Source organism: Anabrus simplex, chromosome 1 (assembly GCF_040414725.1).
Source record: "Anabrus simplex isolate iqAnaSimp1 chromosome 1, ASM4041472v1, whole genome shotgun sequence".
NCBI classification, from domain to species: domain Eukaryota; kingdom Metazoa; phylum Arthropoda; class Insecta; order Orthoptera; family Tettigoniidae; genus Anabrus; species Anabrus simplex.
Window position 1 is genome coordinate 330,824,397 of NC_090265.1, and position 24,924 is coordinate 330,849,320.

Genomic DNA, 24,924 nt, shown 5'->3' on the forward strand with positions numbered 1-24,924 from the left:
CTCTATATCGCAACTCAGTCGGCCCACACAAGCATAAATAGGCAGACTCCTAGTTGGTTGTCGCCTCCCCATAAAAATATGTATTATCTCTCCCTCATCACAGGTGTAGAAACCAGCCTATCAGAACATGTCATCCGGACCCAGCTACGAAAAGCCGGCCTCCGAGTCTACGATGTCCGCAGACTCCTGGACCGCGCAACTTCTCAACCATCCACGCAAGTCTTGGTCTACCTTAGAAACGACGTCGATGCATCAGTCCTGGAAGTCGACGGAGCAAAGATCAACAACAAGATATATACAGTGGTACCAACCCCAGACTATATTATGCAGCAACTGGATGAAAACCCCAACACTCTTCCCACTGTCATGGAAAATCAACCCGCAACCCAGGAACCCCCACCACCTCACTCCGCCATTTCGTCCATATCAATAACTACTACCACTACTACCATCACTACCTCGGCTATCACTCCTACCCACACCTCTATCATTACTACCACCACTTCTACGCACCCCTCTCCCATAATGTCAATACCCATCACCCCCCTCAGCCCCTCACAACCTAGTACCCAGCAATCCCCTGTCAACAGAGTAGACGCAACCATCACAGCCCAGCCACTCATTCAAGAAGAAGCAACTGCCAACAGAGTAGAAGCAACCAGCACAGCTCAGCCAGCCACACAAGAAGAAGCAACTGTCACATCACCAGCACCTCAGCAGCCACCAGCACCGAGTTGTGTCATACGGGGTATTGACCCAACCATGACCACAAGTGACATACTCGAAAAACTCAATACAGCAGGCATCCCAGCCCTCAGAGCATACAGAATATACATCAGGAACGGCCCGACATTCATGGTCCGCATCCAACTCCCATCTGAAGAAGACGTACACCACCTCATCACCACCGGCGTCCGAATCCACTCTCAACACCATCGAGTAGAACAATCCCGCTCCCCACCCCCAACCAGACGCATACCTCCTACCAGCTCCCACCACCGCCGCCCACGCCCACCCCCACCCCCAACACCTCCACCAGTCATCCATCCACCCATTCCTCAAATCAATTACCTTATACCACCCCTCCCAATACTAGACCTTCTCCGACTATTAGCCACTTCCATCACAAACATCACAACAACCCTCCACTTCCTAACATCCCAACTCTACCTCAGCACCCCGTCCAACCCGCAACAATACCAGCACTTTATGTAAAACCGTATTGTAATCTCTATATATGTACTTGTAATCTCATTTGTATTGTAAACCTAACATGTATTGTAACTCAATGTATCTCTAGCAAAACTCAATAAAAAGCACAAGAACAGGTACTGCACCCTTAGCCAAGAGGCCAAACACCACCACTTCACAAAAACCTCACACTCCCCCTTTCTAACATCAAACCATTCCAAATCCCCGAACCCCGCCAAATCTCCTGGCCAGAGAGAAGGCGTTACCTTCGAAGGTGGCCCGCCCGTCCCCTTCGGGGAGGGGAATGAAAACATCCCCCTTGGTCCTTGGTCTGATCGGCGGTCAGACATCGATTGTTAATATTCTGGAGTGGAGAGAGCAGCTTTATTCTTTCCCGATGCCATAACAGCTTTGAAACTATGGTTTTGCCTGTTCCGAACTTGTGGAAACTGCATTTTAAAATCTCGCTTATTGTACGTCGCGTGTTCTTGTTGGAAATCTATGAAAAAATATAATTTTCTCAAATTAATTCACTTTTTAAGTTTTGCCTGATGTTTCCTCTTTTCTCTCTGTTTGTTTCTTATCCTGTACTTACCACGGACTACCCTCTTGGTCCGTCTGGCAACGCTCCACTGACTCTGCTTTTTAAATTTGTTATTCCTAGTGTATTAGTTACCGTATTGTTTGTAACTAACGAGATTGAGGGTTCGGTATTCGAAATATGTCTTTCTGAGGTTCGTCATATTGCCTCCACTCATATGGTACCCTGTAGCTCAGGCACTAAGTTGCTCAGATATCGGTCGATAATACTGTTTCATAACCAAAGTGTTGTGGATAACTTTACTTATTTTCGTTCGTGTTATGATTATTGTATCATTTAGGACATACGTATTATTGTCAGACGTAAAATATTAACATATCCAGCGTACCCAGCCTCCACAGTATTAACACGAACACGATCATCCAGACTCCAAACCAAAGAAATTAACCGGATGTGATTAAAATATCTGGCCTAGCCTCGTGTCAAACCCGGGCCCTCTGAATCGAATGCCAAGGTACGCTGACCATTCATCCAAAGCACCGGGCAATTTTCTATCGATAAACGGTGCTCTACCTTGATTATGGCATAATAACGTGAGATGGCTGGGTCTCTCACTCCTCGAACGACACATAGATGGTGAACGAGATAATTATAATTGTGAGACGTCTGGCTCACTTATATACCAGTTAGCTGGAGAGAGGATGCCCATATATGTTTTTCTCTGTTCTCTTTCTTTATATCGTGCAATGTTTTGTCCTGGCACCGACCAACAGAGGTTCGTCTCCGTGTTCTAAGACCTGGAATTCATTTACTGGTCTTCTCTTCTAAGAAACTGCGCGGCTTGGGATAGCGAGTGACCGTGGCCTTAGGTAACGTACAGGGAAGTTCGTACCTACCATCTCCCAAATGCAGCTACAGCTACGTGATCCAAGCCACGCGGCCAATTCTCTCGGTGATTCGACATGTTCAGTGGAATTAAACATTGCGCAATTCCTCACAATAAAGAAGAAAATGTTGATTGTGACACCCACCCCCACGGAGCATCTGCTGTAGGCTACTCTCAATTTTATCTTGAAGTCGCTCCGGGATCACGTTTCTCTCGCAAAATATTGTTATGAATAAAACACTGTCTGTTTTATCTATCCAATTTAATTCAGGGTGACCAAATTAGTACACACGTATATACACACACAATGTCCACCTCCGTAGTGTAACTGTCAGCTGTCGTCCTCGACGGCCTGGGTTCGATTCCACGTACTGCCAGAAATTTAAGGATGGAAGGAGGGCTGGTATGTGGTTAAAATCGTACATGCAGCTCACCTCCACTGGGAGTGTGCCTGAAAAGAGCTGCGCCACCTAGGGAGGAAGACAACATGAATTTACTTACTTACACACACATTAAATTCAACAATGAATGACCACACTCCAATAATAATTGCCGTCTATTTAAAAAGTCTCTCACAGTAAAACTCTAGCTGGGCAGTCTTTACCTGGAACGGGCTATAATCCTCATTGACAGGCTTCACCTTTCACTTTAGCACTGTACCCTCAATCATTCCACACACAACAGCTGCATGGAGAAAGGCTCAAACACAGGGATGCTGACCACCACAACACGCAACGCATGTTCCTTGTCTCGACTCTAGAGAAAGTCCTCCACTCACACAGTCAATAAATTCAATTCACGTCACCACCCCACGCAGTGAACTACTCAAAAATGACGACCTAAAACAACGCTCACATAACAGCAAAAACTTAACAGTGTTAGCGAGCACTACGATTCTTCTCACAACAACGTAACTACACCACTCCATCCACATCAATTGTTCCGCACACAAAACGTGACGGACTCGACGTCAGTCTACAGTCCACGTAGTACACACACAGTACTCCAAGGCAGTACACACACAGTACTCCAAGGAAGCATACATAGTACTCCGCTCAGTATTCCAAAACGACGACACCCTGGCACGGACTCTGGTGGAATATCCACCACACCAACACTGACGACAGCCAGCACTACTGTCTCCTTTTATATCCTGATGATGGAGTACTAGAATCTTGGGGGCTCGGCTAGGGACGGAACATTCTCGTTTCGTGTTCCAGAAGGCGCACGGGGAAAACATACGAAAGTACAATAGAAGGAGAGGCCGCGGCTGGGAGGTCCCCGGCCTGGATTATTCATTATTTCCAGGAAATACCGAAGGGGGCTACGACAGGGTTGGCAAGTAACAATATATTGTTCTGCCATAAACATTTTCGCAGCAACCACTCGCAAATCATAGACCTTGCAGAATAATATTTTTCAGTCAGTAGAAGAAGCATTTTCTCTATACTGTGAAACAAATTGTTTTAATTTTACACTTGCACTTCCTTTCACTTTGGGCATCTTACTATTCTTATGTTTAGTAGGCAACTGAATACCTCGCTCAACTACAGAACATGTCACTCTACCTGGAAATAAGAAATTTGGAAGTTTCCTATCCCATAAAATATCCATTGCACGCATTCCTTGAAAGATACGGGGGAGGAGTTGTTGCTATAGATCGACTTGTTTCCTGGAAATGGGTTGGATGGTGTACGGGCTAGCAGAACAAGCCAAAGTATGGAATAATAATTAAATCTTAGAATACATTAAAAATACTGTTATCATCGGTAAAACTACTAAAAATGCTCAGAATGACCTAAAAATTGCCAACAAAGGACCCACTCCTGAAAATGACGAAAAATACAGAAGAAAGATCCCTAACATTTATTTAACCAAGAATTTACTGTTTCACATTCCATATATGTGAACATTGTTTTAACTGTCATAGAAAGAAGATCCCAAATTATCAAATGCGTTGCCTTAGTGATCACTTTGGTGCAAAACCATTTTTGGTACCACTCAGTTATTCACCACTCCCTATTCAAGAATAATTTCTTCCCCATCATGAAAATGGCACTCTCTCCTCTTAGAATAAATTGTGACTCCTCAGATCTGAGAACTTAGCCCCTTAACACTGTTTACTACATCAAAGTAATGATACATTTAATGAGTCATAGTCACCTTTATTCTGTTCATGTTGATCATTTTGGAAAGAGTTATAAAAGGAACTTGCCTGGTCAAGGGAAATCCCCTCTTCAATAAATGGAGGAGCCAAGGAATAGTAAGTATTCTGACCCTTAGATTCTCCAGCTGAATAACATGTGATAAACCATAAGGACTTAATAACCACTTGTTAACTGATTAGTGTAAAACCTCCTTACGACGGATAATGTTCACCTTGGATCTTCTAAGAATGTCCATTTTCACGGACGTATTTTATATTTATTGATAACTACCTGAATTCTTTTTCATCCTTGAACTCATTCCACAAACAGCTTCTGAGTTGCCAAGAAGTGTTGTTTCCTTGTATCGGATTGCTCATTAATATTACATTAGGTGCCGGTACAATGGTAATAATTTAGTCAAGAGACTGGTTTGATGCAGAGCCCAACGCTACCTTATTCAGTACCAGTCCTTTTATCTGCAAATATCTACTGCAATCTATAGGCTATCTAACCTGTCAATTTTCATACCTTGGAATCACTTTACTAATATTAAGACACCGAGCGCGGCCAGTATCCAGTATTCGGGAGATAGTAGGTTCGAACCCCACTGTCGGCAGCCCTGAAAATGCTTTTCCGTGGTTCCCATTTTCACACCAGGCAAATGCTGGGGCTGTACCTTAATTACTTCGTGCAGTGAAGAACGTTTCCAGAATATATGATCTCCGTAAGAAGATAAAGAAGACATATTCAATAATTGCACCCAACATATTATTCCTGACTGAAGATGAATTGGAGAATGAGCAGAAGCTTATTTGGTCTAAAAAGTAATAATAATAATAATAATAATAATAATAATAATAATAATAATAATAATAATAATAATTGTACCGGTTGGTACACCTATACGCCGCACATTTGAATTTTCCGAAGTACTCCTCTACAGCTGAAACTCTGAACTTTAAAACTGAATTAATTCAACCGTTTATCAGAAGATGTCACTGTGTGAATTTCGAATTGTTTTTGTTTACTAATTATCAAGAAGTGTGGACATTCTCTCACAGATGTCTCTACCAAAAAACTATGATCATGCACCCTGGTGCGAAGTGAAGGAACTTTTTGAAGAAATTTTGTATTCAGAAGTTTTGGTCTTTGCTAAATTTTGTTTTCTCATTTGTGGGTTGGCAATATTAATCTTTCTTTCCGCCAGTTTTGAACTTAGCCAATGCCGAATTTCTTTAATTAATTTTGGACCAATCGTGTCCTTCTTCTTCACATTTGATGTGTAAACTTTAGCCGACCAATAAACGCATGTGGGTGTGTCTTAATTATTCATGAAAGGTCTCGAATCTTCCCCGAGAGTATAAAAACTGCTGATTTTCCTGGCTCTCCGCCACTCGTACAACATCTAGCTTAGTGTATGGAAGTATAGCAGGAGGCGGGAAGCGCCTCTCTCATCCTCCAGCAGCTCTTCTACAAGGTAATGGCCTTTTAACATCTTTATTTCTTGCTAGCTCAGCAGTTTAGCCCTCGGGGGAGGTCCGAAACCTTTCAATGTAACCTACCTTTCTAAAAATGTAACTTAGTGCCGGCTTAGGTAAAAGTTTCTTATTACTTTAACTGTAAATCGGGGATAGAGAGTGCTTTACCCTCTCAAGTTCCCCTTCATTTTTGTATGGAGGTGACTACGTTTTCATAACCGATTTTCTATTCTTAATGTATTAAAATTCTCTTATACGAGTCACCTCCCTAGTGTGGGATTAGCCCCTGTTTAATCAGCCTAGTGCCCCTTAGGTTTTAACACGTGTTCATGTAGGAGTGCAAGTACACGCCTCCATTCGTCTTGGTATTTTGGGCCATTTAATTAATCTGTTCTTTTCCACGAAGGCCCAGTAGATTGGGTACAAGATACCCCTGTTTCTTTGTAGGTGTGACTTGAGGGCAGTTGATAGTAATGTTGGTTGTTGCCTTTGATAGGCTCGGAAAATTGAGAGCGGGTTAGCTCTCTTACTTGTGGTAAATGTGCCTCAGAGAGGCTTGAGATTTAAAGGCGGAAGCAAGGGCTCCATGTTATTAGGGGATTTCTGCCCTTTGGTAATATGTGGTTGTGAGCTGAGGGTTCAGGAATTTTAAAAATTAGGGCTTGTGGCCCAGATTGCTCTTTAAATCTCGTCTTTCTTGGTCTTGTACCTGATTCGACTTCTTGTTATTTGTTAAAATCTGACATTTTAATGTGAAAATTGTTAAGTTTTGAAAATATAACCTTTATTGAAATTTTTATTCATCTTTCGGCCTTGTAGTTAGACCCATTCCAGCCCGCACCTTCTTTCACCTCTGCTGATCCACCAAAACACGGTAACAATAATAATAATGCTATTTCAAAAAATAAAGTTCCTAGAAGGAAACCATAATTTAATTGCATCGAATGCAAACGTTAAAATATTTAAGCTCTTTAAGACTTTAGGCTTAAAATTTGCAATCCATGAAATTAAATTATGGTTTTCTTCTAGGAACCTTATTTTTTGATATAGGCCAAGGGCAGGCATTTATACAAGTGGAGACACATGCTTCCCCTAGTGCACTGTCACTGCATTGTCCCACATGGAGGCTTGCACTGGTGTCTCGACGGCGTCTTGGAGAAGTGTAGCATTCCAACTGATGAGCCCACTGCTACGGCACCGGTCAAAAGTTTAGGACCAGATAAAAATTGTGAAATACCATCTAGAATCTAAAATTGTGCTACTAGACCTATGTAATTTTGTCCCTCAGCTGTCGCATCTAATCTGATATGCATCACCTGATTTCATTGAGTTATGTCAAGTATTGTAAAAGTTATACATTTTTAACTGTTGGAAGGTCACATCAAAAAGTAAAAATTTTTGGAAATATTATGTACTATATACTCTAATTGGTTGCAAGTATCACCACCAGGATTCTTTTGTAGACTTATCAATACGTGGGGGTCGTTTTAGTATAAATATACAAATTCCGAAATAATGCGGCACCGATCTTTGTGCGCTTATTATTTTTTCAAACCACTACTAAGATCGTCAATATTTCCCTATTTCGTCATAGGCCTCAGTATGAGCTATCAGCATCAGAAATATGTTCTTGGATGCCATCTTCAGAGTGTAAATGAAACTATCAGGGCAGATAAGTCTGACACCGATAGCTCGCCCTGAGACCTTGAGCCATTCATGAGAAAGACAAAGAAAAATCAATCGTCATGGCACTGCTTCGAAAAAAATTAAACACGAATAAAAAACCTGTGCGGCATATTTTCGGAATATTTATATTTATACCCCACCTATAGCTAAGTCTACAAAAGAATATTGGTGGTGATACTTACAACCAGTTACACTATACAGTACATTATATCACCATTTTTTAAAATTTTTTGGTGCGAGCTTCCAAGAGTTAACAATTGTTAACTTCTGCAGTAATTGCACTACCTCAATGAAATCAGGCAACATATAGCCTATCCTAATAAATGTGTAATAAATGTGAGAGCTCAGAAGGAAAATTACAGAGATTTAGTGGGAGAATTTTTGGTTCTAGATGACAATTCGTGATTTCTTTATATGGTCCTAAACATTTGACCGCTCCTGTACACTGGGGCGAAACGCTGGTAATTTCACGATTGAAAATGCCTAAAGACTGAAAGTGCTTAAATGTTTTTAATAATGTTATTTGCTTTACGTTCAACTAACTACACTTTTACGGTTTTCGGAGACCCCGAGGTGCCGGAATTTAGTCCCGCAGGAAATCTTTTACGTGCCAGTAAATCTACCGACACGAGGCTGACGTATTTCAGCTCCTTCAAATACTACCGGACTGAGCGAGGATCGAACCTGCCAAGTTGAGGTCAGGTCAGTGCCTCAGCCGTCTGAGCCACTTGCCCCGGCAGACTAAAAAGTGGATCATAAGAAGAGTCCTCTGTTGAACTTCTAAACCTGGAAAGTTAAGATACTACAGAAAATAGAAGTTCATGAGAATGAATATGGAGCAATCTGATATGTAATTGCAAAACATAGGTGATAAAACTCAGCGAGCAGACACTGCCACAGGAGAATCTGTAACAGCGAGAGTGAAGTTACACGTGATACTTTCTTCTTTTTAGCAATAAGGAAATATGTTGTGGTTGCGCAGACTCACTTGGAGGCTGTAGACACCTTATAAAACTTCGCACGAGACCCACGAGATGTTTCGCATACGCACTATGCACTCGCCAACAAGCTACTGTTTTGACAGGCCCAATACGCTAACAAGTTTACTTACTGCTTCAGGAAGTGGGGCATCCACTCCTCTAGGAAAACAGGAACTATTCATTTACTCGCTCATTTTACTCGCCACATCACTCGGCCGAGTGTTGTACTTTGCGTTCACACTCAGGAAGTATTCTAATGGCTCGTTCACTGTGTCGGCCGAATACTCGTGAGGTATAAACTATTATCGGCACACTTTACCTTGGTGCATTTGTGTACGGGGGTGAGGAGTAAGGAGGGAGCTGTCTCGGTTACGATAGTGCTGCCAACTGAATGAAAATGAAATCTGAATTGAATCGAGAATATGATCGATCGATATGAAGTTTCTAAACCGTTATTATCTTAAGACAACAACTATGTCACATACACATTATATAACATTATATAACATTTCTCGATGCGAATCTTGTTCCTAGCATGAATTCTATAGTTCGGCTTTGCTGTGTAAACAACAACAGTACTAGTACGTAAAGTGTACGCCAGATGTCGGACAACAATGCTTAAGCGATTCATAGTTTGTGTTTCAAAGGATGCCAGTATGAATCTCGAAGATTGCCGAGGTCGACCGATTGAGCACTAGGGTGTAAATGCACCAAGATAAAGTGTGCCGATAAGAGGCTTGATAGTAATTCTCCCAAAAACTTAACAAGTGAGTCTAGGATATCCTAACAACAAAATGTTCTGACTTACTCGGTTCATTACCTCTTTATTTTTTTAAACTTTCCTAACAATCTTAACCCTATGGCAGGCTCGTCTTTTTTTGTTACGAGAGCGGGCGCGCGTTGCACTTTCTGCCACATCTTCTCCCCGAATTTTAATAACGGGAAATGTGGTCAAACTCTTTATTACCTCCGCCGGATACACACAAACTATTAAAAATTATATACAAACAATTAGCACGTGTTATGGCACAATTTGAATGGATTTTGCATGCAAAATATTCAGTAGATACACACACAATAGAGAGGGCGGTAACTAGAAACCATCACTCACTGGGAAAATGATATTCTGCACCCCACTTTGTACTCTTGCCTGTGTACTGTGTACATAACGCAAGTTATGGCACAATTTAAATGTTTTTTGCATGTGAAATGTCTAGCGGATATAGACACTGTTGAAATGGCGTATGGCTTTTAGTGCCAGGAGTGTCCGAGGACAAGTTCGGCTCGCCAGGCGCAGGTCTTTTGATTTGACGCCCGTTCGCGACCTGCGCGTCGTGATGATGATGATGAAATGATGATGAAGACGACACATACCCCCAGCCCCATTGGCAGCGAAATTAACCAATTAACGTTAAAATTTCCGACCCTGACGGGAAATCGAACCCGTGACCCCTGTGACCAAAGGCCAGCATGCTAACCATTCAGCAATGGAGCCGGACTACACAGTAAACACTCTTACTACATTCAATATGAGCAATAGATGCTAAACATCATGGCCAGGCGCGCACGCGAACAGATTGCAACACACAATGTACCTACTGAGATGTAGACTCTAGTAACAATGCCTGAAGCGACGAAGTTTATGGAACTATGGTCATCTGGTGGACTGTCTCTTAGGCTACTACGACGGAAACACTTTCCCGTCAATTATAACAATATATATTACAACAATGGTGATGTTGTTGTACTTTACATCCATGCGCGCCTACTGGAGGGTTAACTTCAGCGTTCTTCTGTAAGTTTCCCAAGACTGATAAATATTGAAGAGTTGTAACACCTTATTTCTAAGGATTTTATTCTTTGTGTTATAATCTTAGTCCCTTCTGCTGCTTATACACCTCGTCAACAATGAGTTTCTAGTAAATGCCCTCTGGTAGCGTATCCGAGGCAGTAGAGGTATGTTAGGTTCACCCGGATTTAATTCCCCTACAGAAAGTCGAGTTAATTCATCGGGGCAAAAATAGTCAAGCATAAGGCTAACCCATTTTCCCACGTGGTGCTGAGGTTATGGATAGTGGAAGACAGTACATTTCTGAAGGGAGATGGCCATACTTTTAGCATGACAGATAAAGAATATCAGAGACTTCAATACCTTAAAAAGTTATTTATGAAATATTTTGTGCCAACTCGTATCATTATATGAGGCTCGAGTACTTGTTACATGCGTGAGAAAGGTCAATGCGCTTGCATAGCTACTAGGGTCATCCAGCCTCAATCCTGCTGAACACAATCAAATACTGTAGAGACAATACGTGACACTTCCGGATTTAGCCTTGTTAAAATGGGAGACAAGTCGAAAGTGGCGCTCCTAGTGGCTTGACCTGAAAATTCGCCCTAAATTCAAATATCAATGGAAATGTATATTTGACCTGAAAATTCGCCCTAAATTCAAATATCAATGGAAATGTATATACGCAAATGGATAAATAAATTAGGTCTAGAAAGAATGTGTTACAAAGATATTAACTTCAAAGTTATTTAACAGGTCATTATTTAAAGACTGAAATTAGACAAGATGTGAAATGGATTCTTGTGTAAGGGCTTGATCTTTCATTTATGCATTACTTTTTTAGCTTTAGAATTCCTGCCTGAACGTTAATCACTAGAGTTTTCTTTTTTCTCATTTAAAAGCATTGTATCGTCATATTAAAACACGTGTCAACAAAAATATCGGTACATTCCTCACACACATGATTCAATGAATTTACATTTAAGAGCTGGACAATTTTCCTTTTAACTTGAAGCCTACTAACAGAAAGAAAATCTATAAAGTTAGCCTCAAAAACATTAAATTTTTTTCTATAAGCAATACTTACCATAATGTCATTACATTAGGGTAAAGCAACTTTGCATCATCATACTGTTTCAACAAAGTATGTACATTTCTTAAATCACCCCTATTTTCTTCAGTGCTTGACAACGCATTACGGCATTCCAAATGGGGTAACTTGGAACACAACCAGCCACACTCATATGCATATGTATTTTCCTCAATTAAATCAAACCCAAGATATCTAGTACACAGTGTAATTTCTCAGTCCTGTATGTAATGTAGGTCATTAGGCCAGAAGCCAATTTATAAAGACGAAAAAGAATTACAATAACACGTGCTGCAATCTCTATTGTTAATTCATAGGATATTCGGGTGATAGTAGGTTCGAACCCCACTGTCGGCAGCCCTGAAAATGGTTTTCCGTGGTTTCCCATTTTCATACCAGGTAAATGCTGTACCCTAATTAAGGTCCCGGCCGCTTCTTATTGTGTCCCTCAGTAGTAAGTCTGGCACCTGCTGTAAGCAATACTTCCGAAAGTTTCAAGTAATTTCGTGAAGACACGACCGTGAAATTTAGGGAAAGAAACAGAATTATGTATCACATACTTCAGCTAAGTGCGCTTTCACGTGTCGAATCAAAGGTTAGTTACATCGAACAGTTAACCAAAATTTGCAATAGAGAAGGCGGTAACTAGAAACCATCACTCACTGGGAAAATGAGATTCTGCACCCCACTTTGTACTCTTGCCTATGTACTGGGAGGTAAAGTACACTTGTGCCCATTGATTTATAGAAATGAACAGTTTACAGACTCCCAATAGCTATCGCTGAAGAGTGCTTCACAAATAACATCCGCTAAACCAGAAATATGCGGTTTGTTTTATCACAGAGCGTCTTATAGAAATATGTATATACGTTACACTAGAAATGTTACTAGGCTACACTTCATTTCCATTTACTTTTCCTAGTTGTTTAATGTCGTCCAAAACATACGCTATATTTGGCGGACCGGGTGAGTTGGCCGTGCAATTAGAGGCGCGCAGCTGTGAGCTTGCATCCGGGAGATAGTGGGTTCGAATCTCACTGTCGGCAACCCTGAAGATGGTTTTCCGTGGTTTCCCGTTTTAACACCAGGCTGTACCTTAATTAAGGCTACGGCTGCTTCCTTCAAAATCCTAGGCCTTTCCTATCCCATCGTCGCCATAAGACCTTATCTGTGTCGGTGCGACGTAAAGCCACTAGCAAAAAAAATTATATAGATGACGTTGCGGTAGAACAGGGATTCGAGTCCAAAATCACTCGAATATAATTATGCTCTTAAGCTACACAGCTTATACTGCTTAACTAACTCAATCGGTTAAATCTCCTCTTCTCTGAGAGCATTAGGAGGGTATAACGAGAATAATGACAATCTTAGGGCGAACGCATGCCACGTCGCGGTCAGGAAAGTGTTTAAGCACTTGTTATTATTCTTCCAGTGATTTTCCCACGCACTTCATGGGAGTAAACCCAGTTTTACAGCCGGACGCCGTTTCCGACGCCAGTGCTGAGAGGAAGGATGTACTCACTATTGCCTATCTCTGTAGCGTTTGGTGGTAAAGTGTTGTTTTTAAATGAAGATGTGTATTAACACAAGTAAGCAACCCTCGACCTGGAGGAAATAACCAGACGCAGTTAAAATCACTGGTCCAACAGGGAATCGAACCCATGGTCCCCTGCAGCGAAGGCCACTAGGCTGGCCATTCAGCCAAGTTGTCTGACTAAGGGCATCTTGAGAGTTTGACGAGAATAGTTACAAGACACTTCGAAGAATTACTATGTTTCTATTATCATGGAAATACCACACAACCTTCATCCGCAGCTAGGATCGAACCCACAACCTTGAAAAGAGAAGACCGACTTTGGCACCGTGTTTTAGCGCGGCCAAGTAAACTAGACCAAAAAGTCATGTAGTAACTTACGTCACGTTGTGTAATACACATCTAAACTCAAGGCTGGTACAATGATGAAAGTCTGGTATGTGAGCACAGACCAGTTTACTTTGTGAAATTTCATTCACACGTGTGGCACATCACATACATCGCTCGAATCGCCTGCGGTGGTTGCTGTTTATATCGCTCGTAATTGGTGGTGCTCCAGGCTACGGCAGAGAGTTGTTTGGCCGAGGCGAGGAGGTTGTTTCGACAATCCTACAGGCGCCATATCTACTTTGTTGTAAACAACGTATTTTCCATTAAGGCCACTTTTCCACACAGAGACTAGTGATAGAGGAGATATTTCACGACTAAAAACTCATAAATAGTTTGAATACATCCTTTTGCAATCGTTGAAATGAAATTATGGTTCCCTTCAGGGAAAATATTTATTACAGAAGCCAGTGGCAGGGTTTGCACAGCATATCTCCCCTAGCGCAATCACTAGATTGTCTTACAAAGTAGTGCCTCGGCTCACTAGTCCCCAGCGCCTTGGAATCCAACTGGCGAGCCCGCTGCCACACTGGCAGGAAACGGCTGGCAATTTCACAATAGGCAAAACCTTAAGACAATGAGCTTGAATGCGCAAAACGGTATAACTTTACCACGAATTAGTACAGCGCCCCGCCGCAAATAAGATACGCAGAGTAGATTACCTTTAAAACTAGCAAGCAACACGCTATCTACTAGGGTTCATCCCTTGTCTTAGGGTGAGATAGGCTTAAGGTGACTAACTGTTGAAGGAAGGAACGAGGGACAAGACACTAAGAAAAAGGGGGACATTCCACAAGTTTGGGGGAGAGCTACATTATCATCATCATCATCATCTGTTTACCCTCCAGGTTCGGTTTTTCCCTCGGACTTAGGGAGGGATCCCACCTCTACCGCCTCAAGAGCAGTGTCCTGGAGCTTCAGACTCTTGGTCGGGGGATACAACTGGGGAGTATGACCAGTACCTCGCCCAGGCGGCCTCACCTGCTATGGTGAACAGGGGCCTTGTAGGGGGATGGGAAGATTGGAAGGGATGGGCAAGGATGAGGGAAGGAAGCGGCCGTGGCCTTAAGTTAGGTAACATCCCGGCATTCGCCTGGAGGTGAAGTGGGAAACCACGGAAAACCACTTCCAGGATGGCTGAGGTGGGAATCGAACCCACCTCTACTCAGTTGACCTCCCGAGGCTGAGTGGACCCCGTTCCAGTCCTCGTACCACTTTTCAAATTTCGTGGCAGAGCCGGGAATCGAACCCGGACCTCCGGGGGTGGCAGCTAATCACACTAACCACTACACCACAGAGGCGGCGAGCTACATTATAAGCAGCTAAATTTTAACATTTCCAAAAGTATTGTGTTGGCACATTCTCTCCTTTTTTGATCAAGAGTGCAGTGAGTTTCTCTCATCCGTTGGCCGGCAGGCGCTCATCTTATCTGCCTGCTGTTGACTCATCACTTCCCGTTACACAGCGCACCGACAGCACGGGATTGCCCGCACTTCGCAGTTCAGGTCCGTGCTTAGAACATGTATTAAATATTGATCTGTCACCCCAACCGTTCTCGAGTTGTGAAGTGTTACTTCGGGGTATAATTCTCATAATGCCTCCACATGTGTACACGGTACAGGAAAGGGTATTTATGTACGATAAGTATGTGAAATCAGAGTCTTACAGGGAAGTCGTTAGGCCATTTGTAACACAGTTTCCAGGTGTATGATCTCCACATAGAGAGAGAGGCCGTGCAGAAACTCGTAAACAAATTGAGAGGAACGGGTCTTTACTCGATAAGAAGCGAAGTGTTAAAAACATGTACTTTAACACATTGCTGACCGGATGCTTGAGCTTGTCCCATACCCTGTGGACCAGACATTTTTCTACTAACCATGCTAGGGTGCACTTGATTATAAAGACGTTAATAAATATTAAACCAGTCAATATTTTATCTTTAAAGTTGGTATGGGTACTCTCCAATGCCTCTAGTAATTGTGGATCTGCCTTTACAAAACCATATTCAGCGTCAATTCCTAAAACATCATTAATGTTTACATCGTTGTCGTCGTCAGAATCACTTGAATAAATAAGTACACTAGGTAAATTACGGCCTGTAGATGCTTGAATATCACTTCCGCTATCACTCTCACATTCAGTTTCCACTAATTCATTAGACTATTTCCATTTGAACGATCATCGGCATATAATTCTTCTAAAATATCGTCGTCAGCTAACAGCGTATTCCGCGGGCGCTCCATCTTGTCATTGACTGAACCGGCAGGAAGAAAGTCGACGTTTTGAAACTAAATCAAAGAATAACAGAGGCCGTGAATAAAAGAAAAGTGGCAGATATACATCTACGATTTATTCTACTCAATGTGCACGTCCGAAACAGTTCAAGATATGGTCAAGAGATGTCACGGGAAGACCGAAAACAATGTCGTGAATAAAACCGAGATTTCTCGGGGCCCGTCACCCATGTGTTAAGATGAAAAACCAAATGAAATCCCAGAAAGATTAGAACAGGGAAGCCGGGTTTTCGAAGAACTCAGCGCGGTGGACTACGAAAATGTTAAAATTGAAACCATACAAGGTAAAGTGGATGCAGGACGAGAACATTTCCAACAACTTCTAAATTTTTAATTACTAACTTTTGTCTTTCTTATTTTACCAATTTTAATTTTTATCTGATGTCATGCACGGATAAAGTGAGCGAAGTGCTGTGCTTGTTGCTATGCCGTGGAGCGGGAAGTGATGAGTCAACGGGAGACAGATAAGCTGGGAGCGCCTGTCGGCCAACCGAGGAAACAAACTCACTGTACTCTTACAGCTGATGGCAGAGCTGTTGAGGATCCAACCAGCCTTCGGGCTGAGGACTAAACACAACATTCACCATTATTGTACAATTCTCTTCCATGCTGTGGCGTAAAGACTCTTCATCCATGAGGCATCCTGAACATCTTCTTGCACAGTTAACAAAACGCCTTGTGGACGTTACTACGATCAGGAGATAAGTATGGCGTGTTGGTTTCCCACTTTGCATTATATGCACATACGCGTTTATATTTCCAGTTTGCCTTCTCGGATTTTAATGATGGTTTTCTTTTTTGTGACGAGGTAGAAATGCAGTCAGCACAATATCCGACGCCAAATCCATTTCAAAAATCACAAACACTTACAAAAAAACACCATTTTTAATACAACACGTATATGTTGATGCACTTCTTGCTACAGATTGGCCACACACGCCACGCCACGGACTGCCGTAACACAAAAGTTACATCCAGAACGCTTCTGAAAAGATGCTATAACCTGCTGCCTTGCACTTTCAAAGATCACACTGTTGGCAACGGTTACACTGTGTTAGTTGAAGCTAGATGGCAGATCAATTAATTGCGTATTGTGAAAATTCGTACACGAAATTTCATTCAGACAGAAAACGAAAGAGTCATCCCCCGCGGGACATTTAAAAAATACCCTAAAATGCGGTACGGTTGGTCACCCTAGATAGGCTGGAACTGATGTGTATAGTGGGGTCGGTAGATGCAGAGTGGGTCTCGGCCCATGAGTGGCCACGGCTGAGCCGTGGTCCAACAGCTCTGCACTCTGACCGGCCAACCGAGGAGGGGAGGGGTGGCCGCGGCTCTACCGTGGCTCTACGTCTCTGCATTCGAGAGTCGGGACAGGTCTGGACCTCATGGCTGGCCCCAACCGTCGGCTGTCCTGAGAATGGTTTTCCGTGGTTATCCATTCTCCTGCACTAAGGCGAATGCCGGGAAAGTTCCTAGTATAGGCCACGGACGTCAACCCCGTCACCTTCTCCGAGCATCTCCTTCACCGTAACACATCTCCCGGCCTGAGAGACGGCGTCACTGTCTAAGAGACCCGCCTCCCCCTTCAGGGGAGGAATGAAAACATCTTAGTAATAGTAGTATATAGTAATTCTGAGGTTAAGTTAGGTGTCCAACATAACCCATCTACCGACAGTCGTGCGCTCATGCATGGCCGAAAGGTATAGTCGGTCACTGGCTTCTCGCTAAGACGGCTGCGTCTCAAGTCCCGGCCATTAAATCAAACTGAAATGAAAATTCACGCCCATATGGTTTTAATTCTATATAAAAGTGGAGGTCCCGTTTCTATAATTATAATATCAACAGTGACGTAAAACTAGAATTTTGCTTGTTTTTATTGCATTTCCCTTGGCTGGTTACGTTTCAATTTTATCCCCAGCTAATTGGTTGATTGGTCAGAGTATTGGCTTTCATTTCAGAAGGCCCTGGATTCAATTCCCCGTGTCCGGCTCCATGGCTAAATGGCTAGCGTGCTGGCCTTTGGCCACAGGGGTCCCGGGTTCGATTCCCCGTAGGGTCGGGAATTTTAATCAGCATTGGTTAATTTCGCTGGCACAAGGGCTGGGTGTATGTGTCGTCTTCATCATCATTTCATCTTCATCACGACGCGCAGGTCGCCTACGGGTGTCAAATCAAAATACCTGCACCTGGCGAGCCGAACATGTCCTCGGACACTCCCGGCACTAAAAGCCATACGCCATTTCATTTCATTTCAATTCCCCGTAGGCTCGAGGACATCAGACTCTCTCTTTCCTAGCGTGTATCCCTAAGTATGGGGTCCGCTGCTTTGCTAAATCTCCTCCATTTCGTCCTATTGCTGACATCTTCAGGTTTTAAACGAATGTCGTGCATGTCGGCCTTGATATTGTCAGTCCAGCGCTTTAAAGGTCTTCCCGGATCAACTTGGAGAGCTGTTTTAGCAATTGAGTCATCCTGCCTTCTCATAAGGTGACCGTACCAGCGGAGACGCGCTTCCCTCACTTTCTCCACAATTGGAGCGACGCCAAGCCTTTGTCGAACATCTTCATTTCTTATGAGGTCACATCGAGTCAGTCCAACAGTCCATCGAAGCATCCTCATTTCCATTGTATGAAGAGTCTGCTCGTGCTTTTTTTTTGTCATTGGACGACATTCTGCCCCGTAAATAGCTAGTTTGGTTAATTCCTCTAGCTCAGAGACTGGGTGCTTGTGAACTTAATACACATATTCATTCATACAGGGTGTATCAGGACTATACCTACAAAAAATTCAGGGATGCTCTTCGTGTTATGTTAAGAACGACGCTGCAATCGGATTGATTACTTCCGGGCGCGCGAGTCAAATTGTCGAACTCGCCGTATTTGCTGCGCCAGAGAGTCAGCCGCTGCCTGTTGCTGTGCGTCAGAGGAGGGAAGGGAAGCGGGGGACAGAGATAACGCTCGGTCCGAATGCACATGTTTCTCGTTCGTTTCTCACAGTCGCTTCCCAGCACCAGCAGGCACTGTACAGTTTGTTCTGCACAAATTGACTACTATGCGAACTCCGTAAAAAGAGAAGATGAACTTTTACCAAGAATACAGGCAGCTTACCAGGTCGTTTGCGGCATACAACACATCCTGAACAGAGTCCAAAGGTCACTACTAAACCTCTGTGAACTGTGCATCGAAGTAGGAGGTGGTCATATTGAACATCTACTGTAATCAAGCCATCGGGCGTATTGTTTCCTTTCATTCCATTTAGAATGTTGTGAGTGAAGGAGTACACAATCGTGGGACGGCAGCGTTGCAACTTCGAGCATGTTAAATAATAAAGAAAGTTACTGCGACCAAGAGAGGAGAGGAGAAAAGATCTGGTGCATTCCTTGACTGACAAGTGTGTCTTAATTACAGTGTGTTCTTGTAGTGTGTGTGCAGTTATGGCTGTTTAATAAATGAACTGCAGATATTGCCAGTAAGATACAAGGACAGTCCTGTACGAGTCGAACTAGGAAACTTGTGCATACGTACGGAACATTGGCACTGTCCCCAACATATACCCTACTTCCCCTCCCTCCCCTTCTATTCTCTGAAGCACGGCAGCAGCTGGTGCTCTGGCATAGCAAATACGGCGTGTTCGCCAAAGTAACTTCCTTTTCTCGAAAATAAAAATGTTCTCCGCAAATTCGATTGCACCATCGTTCTTTACATAACACGAAGATCATCCCTGTTTTTTTGTTTTGTTTTTTTCTGTTACATTACAAATTTATTGTGCTAAGTTCAGCCCGGTACGATTGCGTAATGTTAGCATACCTATAAATTAACCGCAGCGAGACATCGGGAAGTGCGGACGTGTGAATGAGCTGAGGTGCGCAATATGGGAATAACGATACAGCAATACAGGCTAAGAATTGGAAGATGGCATGGTGCAAGGCAGTGTTGGAAGGAAGGTGGAGTTGAGAGAGGAAGAGAAATTAGTGGTTATAAAGGACTGTTGGAGATTATGTTGTGTGCGACGGTTATTGCGACGCTGCTGGTGGTAGGAGGTATAGAAAAGAATCCGGGTCCAAACCAGGGACCGTTCGGCTGGGAGGAGCTTGAAGAGATCAAGAGAGTGGTGAAGGAAGCAAGCAAAGGAGAAGAAATTAAGGAAATGATGCAGGAACCCCAGGCAATCCAAATGAAGGAGATGAAGAACTTAAAAAGTTTTATAAAAGAAGAAATTGGAGGTGTAAATGACAAGTTAGCGGAGATAGAAGATGAGGTAGGGAGCTTGAAAAAGAAGGTGGTGGTACTGGAAGAGGAATTAACAGCAATGAAGAGAGAAGTGAGGTTAGCGAGGAACGAATCAGCAAGAAAAAATGTGTTTGTGTATGGTGTACCTGAGGAAGGAACAGAATCAAAAGTGGAATTAGTATTGAAAGTGGTGGACATAGTTTCGAACAAAATGAAGATAAACTTTTCTGAAGTTGATATAGATGATATATATAGAGTGGGAAGGAACAAGGGACATAGGCCGGTGAAGTTAAGATTAATATCAACCCTGATGGTTGATATACTTCTGAGGAATGCTGGAAATTTGAAAGGATCGAACATTTATTTCAAGGCTGAGATAGAGAAAGAAGACAGGATGCGGTTGGATGTCTATAAGCGGCATATGTGGCGTGCTAGAGCGGAGGGATTGCGAGTCAAGATAGTGGGGAGGTGTCTGGTAACTTCAGGCAGAAATTGGTCGCGATCGTGGACACAGGAGGAACTGCTGAGGATGGAAAAATGTGAGGAGGAAATGAGTTGCAGAAATCGAGAGCAAGGCGACATCAGTACGGAGAAGGAAGAGAGAAGATGGGACTGCGGTGTCAGCGGGCAGGTAGCGAAGACAGCAGAGTCCTTGGTGAGTCAGAACAGCCCAGGAAGGAGTGAATCAACAAGTAGGACACTAGACCGAAGTGAAGTGGATACAGGTAGTGAAGAGGTGACGGGAAGGGAAAGGAGTCAGGGTAGTGACTCAACCTCCCCGAATAGGAATAATGCAGAAATAAACCTGGAGCGAAAGCAGGCGTTAAATAAGGCGAGATCCTTAAGTTTAAAAGATCTATGGGGTGGGAAAAAAGGCTCTGGCACGGGAAAGGGGAAGGATGGGGGTGAGAAGAAAGAGAGGGATGGGGTGGAGCCAAAAGGAAGAATCACGAGAAGTAAGGGGGGAAGTGGTGAAATGCAGAAGTATAGGGAGGGAGGGGGAGGAAATAAATAACTAGATATGGTGATAGGGATGCTGAATATTGAGGGGTTGATGGGGAAGTTAGGGAATAAGGAAATTGTGGATTTAGTGAAAGATTTTGAGATTATTGCTCTAGTAGAGACGTGGTTAGGGAAGGGGGTTGAAATTACATGGGACGGTTATAGAGTAGTTAACGTGTTAAGGAAAAAAATAGGGAAGAGGGGCCGAAACCCAGGGGGCATCGTAGTTTTAATAAGAAATGAGATAGCTGAATGGGTGGAGACGTTACAGACTAGGGTAGAAGGGGTAGTGTGGTTGAGAGTAAAAATGGGGAAGGGGGCAGCGGAAGCAATTTGTCTGGCACTGCTTTATAACCATCCGAGCGATTCAGTGTATGCAAATAAACATTTTTTGACGAACTGATTGAAGAAATAAACACAATTAAAGGAATGTATGTAGAAGATGGGATGATTTTATTGGGGGATTGGAATGCGAGAGTGAGCAATAGAGTACCGGTATACGGGAAAGAAGTAAAAGTAGACGGGGTACTGCAAAGGAAGAGTAAGGATAATGTTGTAAATAGTTATGGAGAAAGGTTATTAGAGTTATGTGCTCTAGAACATTTATTTATTTTAAATGGGTGGATGAAGGGGGATAGTGTGGGAGATTTGACGTATATCACAACAAATGGAGGTAGTGTGGTGGACATAGGAATAAGCTCAGAGATAGCGTTAAGGAGAATAATAAGTTTTGAGGTGTTAGAATATGGGTTGACAGAACATATGCCTATCAAAATAAAATTGAGAACTTTGGTTGCTGATGAGAAGGGAAATATGGAGGAAAGTAAGGAGAGGTATAGGAATGGAGGATGGAAGTATGTATGGGGTGATAATACTAAAGAGAAATTAAGACGGCATTTGAAAGAGGAGGGAGATATATTAAGGGTAGGAATTGAAAGGGCGGTAGAAGGGAATGATATGGATAACGTGCTAAAATTAATTGAACTACCTGTATGGAGGTTGGGGAAGAAAGTGAGGAGAAGGGTAGAGGGAAAAAAGAATAAAATGAATGGATGGTTTGATGAAGACTGTAGGAGAAAACGTGAGGTTGTAATGAGAGCCCTAGCGGAGTTTAGGAAGGAGGGTGTGCAAGAAAAAAGGAAGGAATATTGTAAATTGAGAAGGGAATATAAGGAGGTATTGAATGAGAAGAAAAGAGGATGGAAGGAGGCGGAAGCTGAAAAAATAAATATTTATTGTATAGAGAAGAAATTTGAGAGGATTTGGGAGTTAATAAACAAGATCAGAAGAACGAAACCGGAGGGGAAGGGGGATACAATAGGAGAAAACGAGTGGGTTAGGCATTTTAAAAGGCTTTTAGAAGGGGAGAGGAAATTGGGTAGAGAAATAGACAAGTCACAAATTGGAAGGGAACTGGAAGTAGGCATTACAATATTGGATGGGGAGATAACAAGGCAGGAGGTAATTACAGTATTAAAAAATGCTAGACCCAAGGCTGCAGGAGGTGTGAATGGTATTTCCAATAGTGTATGGAAAGAGGTAGGGGCAAATGAACCGATGTTGAGAGGGATTGTGAAATTCTCTAATAGGTTGCTAGAAACGGGGAAATTTCCTAGAGAATGGAGGAAGGGGGTATTATGCCCTATTTATAAAAATAAAGGAGCTAGTAGTGATCCAAACAACTATAGAGGAATTACACTCCTAGACTCGCTGTCAAAGGTGTACGCAGGGGTTTTGGCGAATAGGATAACAAATTGGGCGGAACAGTACGGTAGGATATCTGAGTTCCAAAATGGATTTAGGAAAGGATGTAATACAGTTGATAATGTTTGGATTCTGGACACTTTGATTACAAAGTATGTGAGGATAGCAGGGCGTAAATTATTTATAGCAGCGATTGACTTAGAAAGAGCCTTTGATACGGTCAGTAGAGAGGCGCTATTTTTGAGATTAGGGGAGGTTGGAATGTCGAAAAAACTGAGGGCGGCAATTGAAACTATTTATGAGGAAGTGTTTGTGATGATTAAATTGCAGGATGGAAGGATGAGTAAGTGTTTTGAATCGAAAAGCGGGGTGAGACAGGGATGTAAGCTATCCCCGATATTATTTATATTATTTATAAATAATATTTTAGAGGGTCATGGTGGAGACGCATGGCAATGCCCTTGGGTAGGGAAAATGGAGGTTCCGGGGTTGCTATTCGCGGATGACCTATTGATTTTGGCTTTGACGGCAAATGGGTTGCAAAAAGGGTTGGACAAGGTAGTTGAATATACTAGGAAATGGTCTCTCAGAGTAAATGGAAGAAAGACTCAGATAATGGTGTGTAGGAAAAGGGGTGGGAGAAAGAATAAGGAAGTCTGGAGGCTGGAGCAGGAAGAAATTAAACCAGGGGGAAAATTGAGTACCTAGGTGTAATAATTAGTAAGAATGCTTCTTGGAAAAATCAGTGTAAGAAGGCAAAACTTAAAGGAAGAGGAGCGCTTGCGGTAGTAGGGGTATTAGAAAAGAAATTTCCAGACGTTAAATACAAAATTCAGAAAACGGTGTTTAAATCACTGGTAATGGGCAAAATGCTATTTGGGGTTGAAGTATGGGGAATGGAGGAAGACAGGAGTGAACTAAACCAGGTGGTGGCGAAATTGAGCAAGATCATGATGGACCTACCGAATTGTACAGCCAATGCCGGGGCCAGATTAGTCTGTAAAGAATCGATAGAGGTTGAAATAGCTAAGAGGGTGTTCAAGTACTGGATTACATTGGAGGAAGGGAAGGGTGGGGCGTTAGTAAAGGAAACGTTTAATTTTCAGAAAGGTATGACGAATGAAGGTTACTGGGTGAATAAGTGCAAAAAATGGTTACAAAAGATTGGATTGGGGGTATATGGAGAGGTCTGGGGGGAAGGTAGGAATAAATGGGTATGGGAAAGGATAAAGGGAAGACTACTAGATATTGAAAGACAGAGCTTAATAGGGGAATGTAGAGAGAGAGTCTCTTTATCAGTATTAAATAAATTGGTGGAAGTAATAAACCCGAAAACGGAGTTTGAGGGTAGAAGGGATAAGAGAGGTTTGTATTGGTGGATATTGGGTGTTCCGAGGAATAGGGGATGGGTAGGTAGTGAGAATAGGGATAGATGTGTGTTATGTGGAGAGAAGTGGGAGGACCTGCATATTTTTAATCAATGCCGACCTTTGGCGGAGATAAAGATCAAACTACTAAGTAAGAAGGAGCTGCATATGGTAGGGGAAAGCTATAAGATAACATCTTGGTTATGTAGAGAGTGGGAGAAAGGAACGAATATAGCGAAATTCTTAAATGTGGCCAGAGCTATATTTATAAAGAAATTGAGGGAGTAACAGGGGTTGTGCAGATAATGTGGTTCGTGCTGAGGGAGAAAGGGGGAAGGCATTCTGCTCAGAGGAATGGATATCCGCCCTGAGCAAATGCGGGAAGGGTATCATGGTAATAATGATATCAGAAGAGGGGGCTGTAGTGTTAGGGGAAAGGGGGAGAGCACCTTGCCCTGTGGAAAGGTGATCCGCCTGGGGCAAAGGGAAAGCCTGAGAAAATTAGGTAAGCGTTGAGAAAAGGGGAGGTTGAGTAGGTTTGAGGGTAGTGTAAAGCTTAGATGGAAGTAAACAATATAATTAAAAAATGCGAGTTGACTGAGTGAACTAATGGACT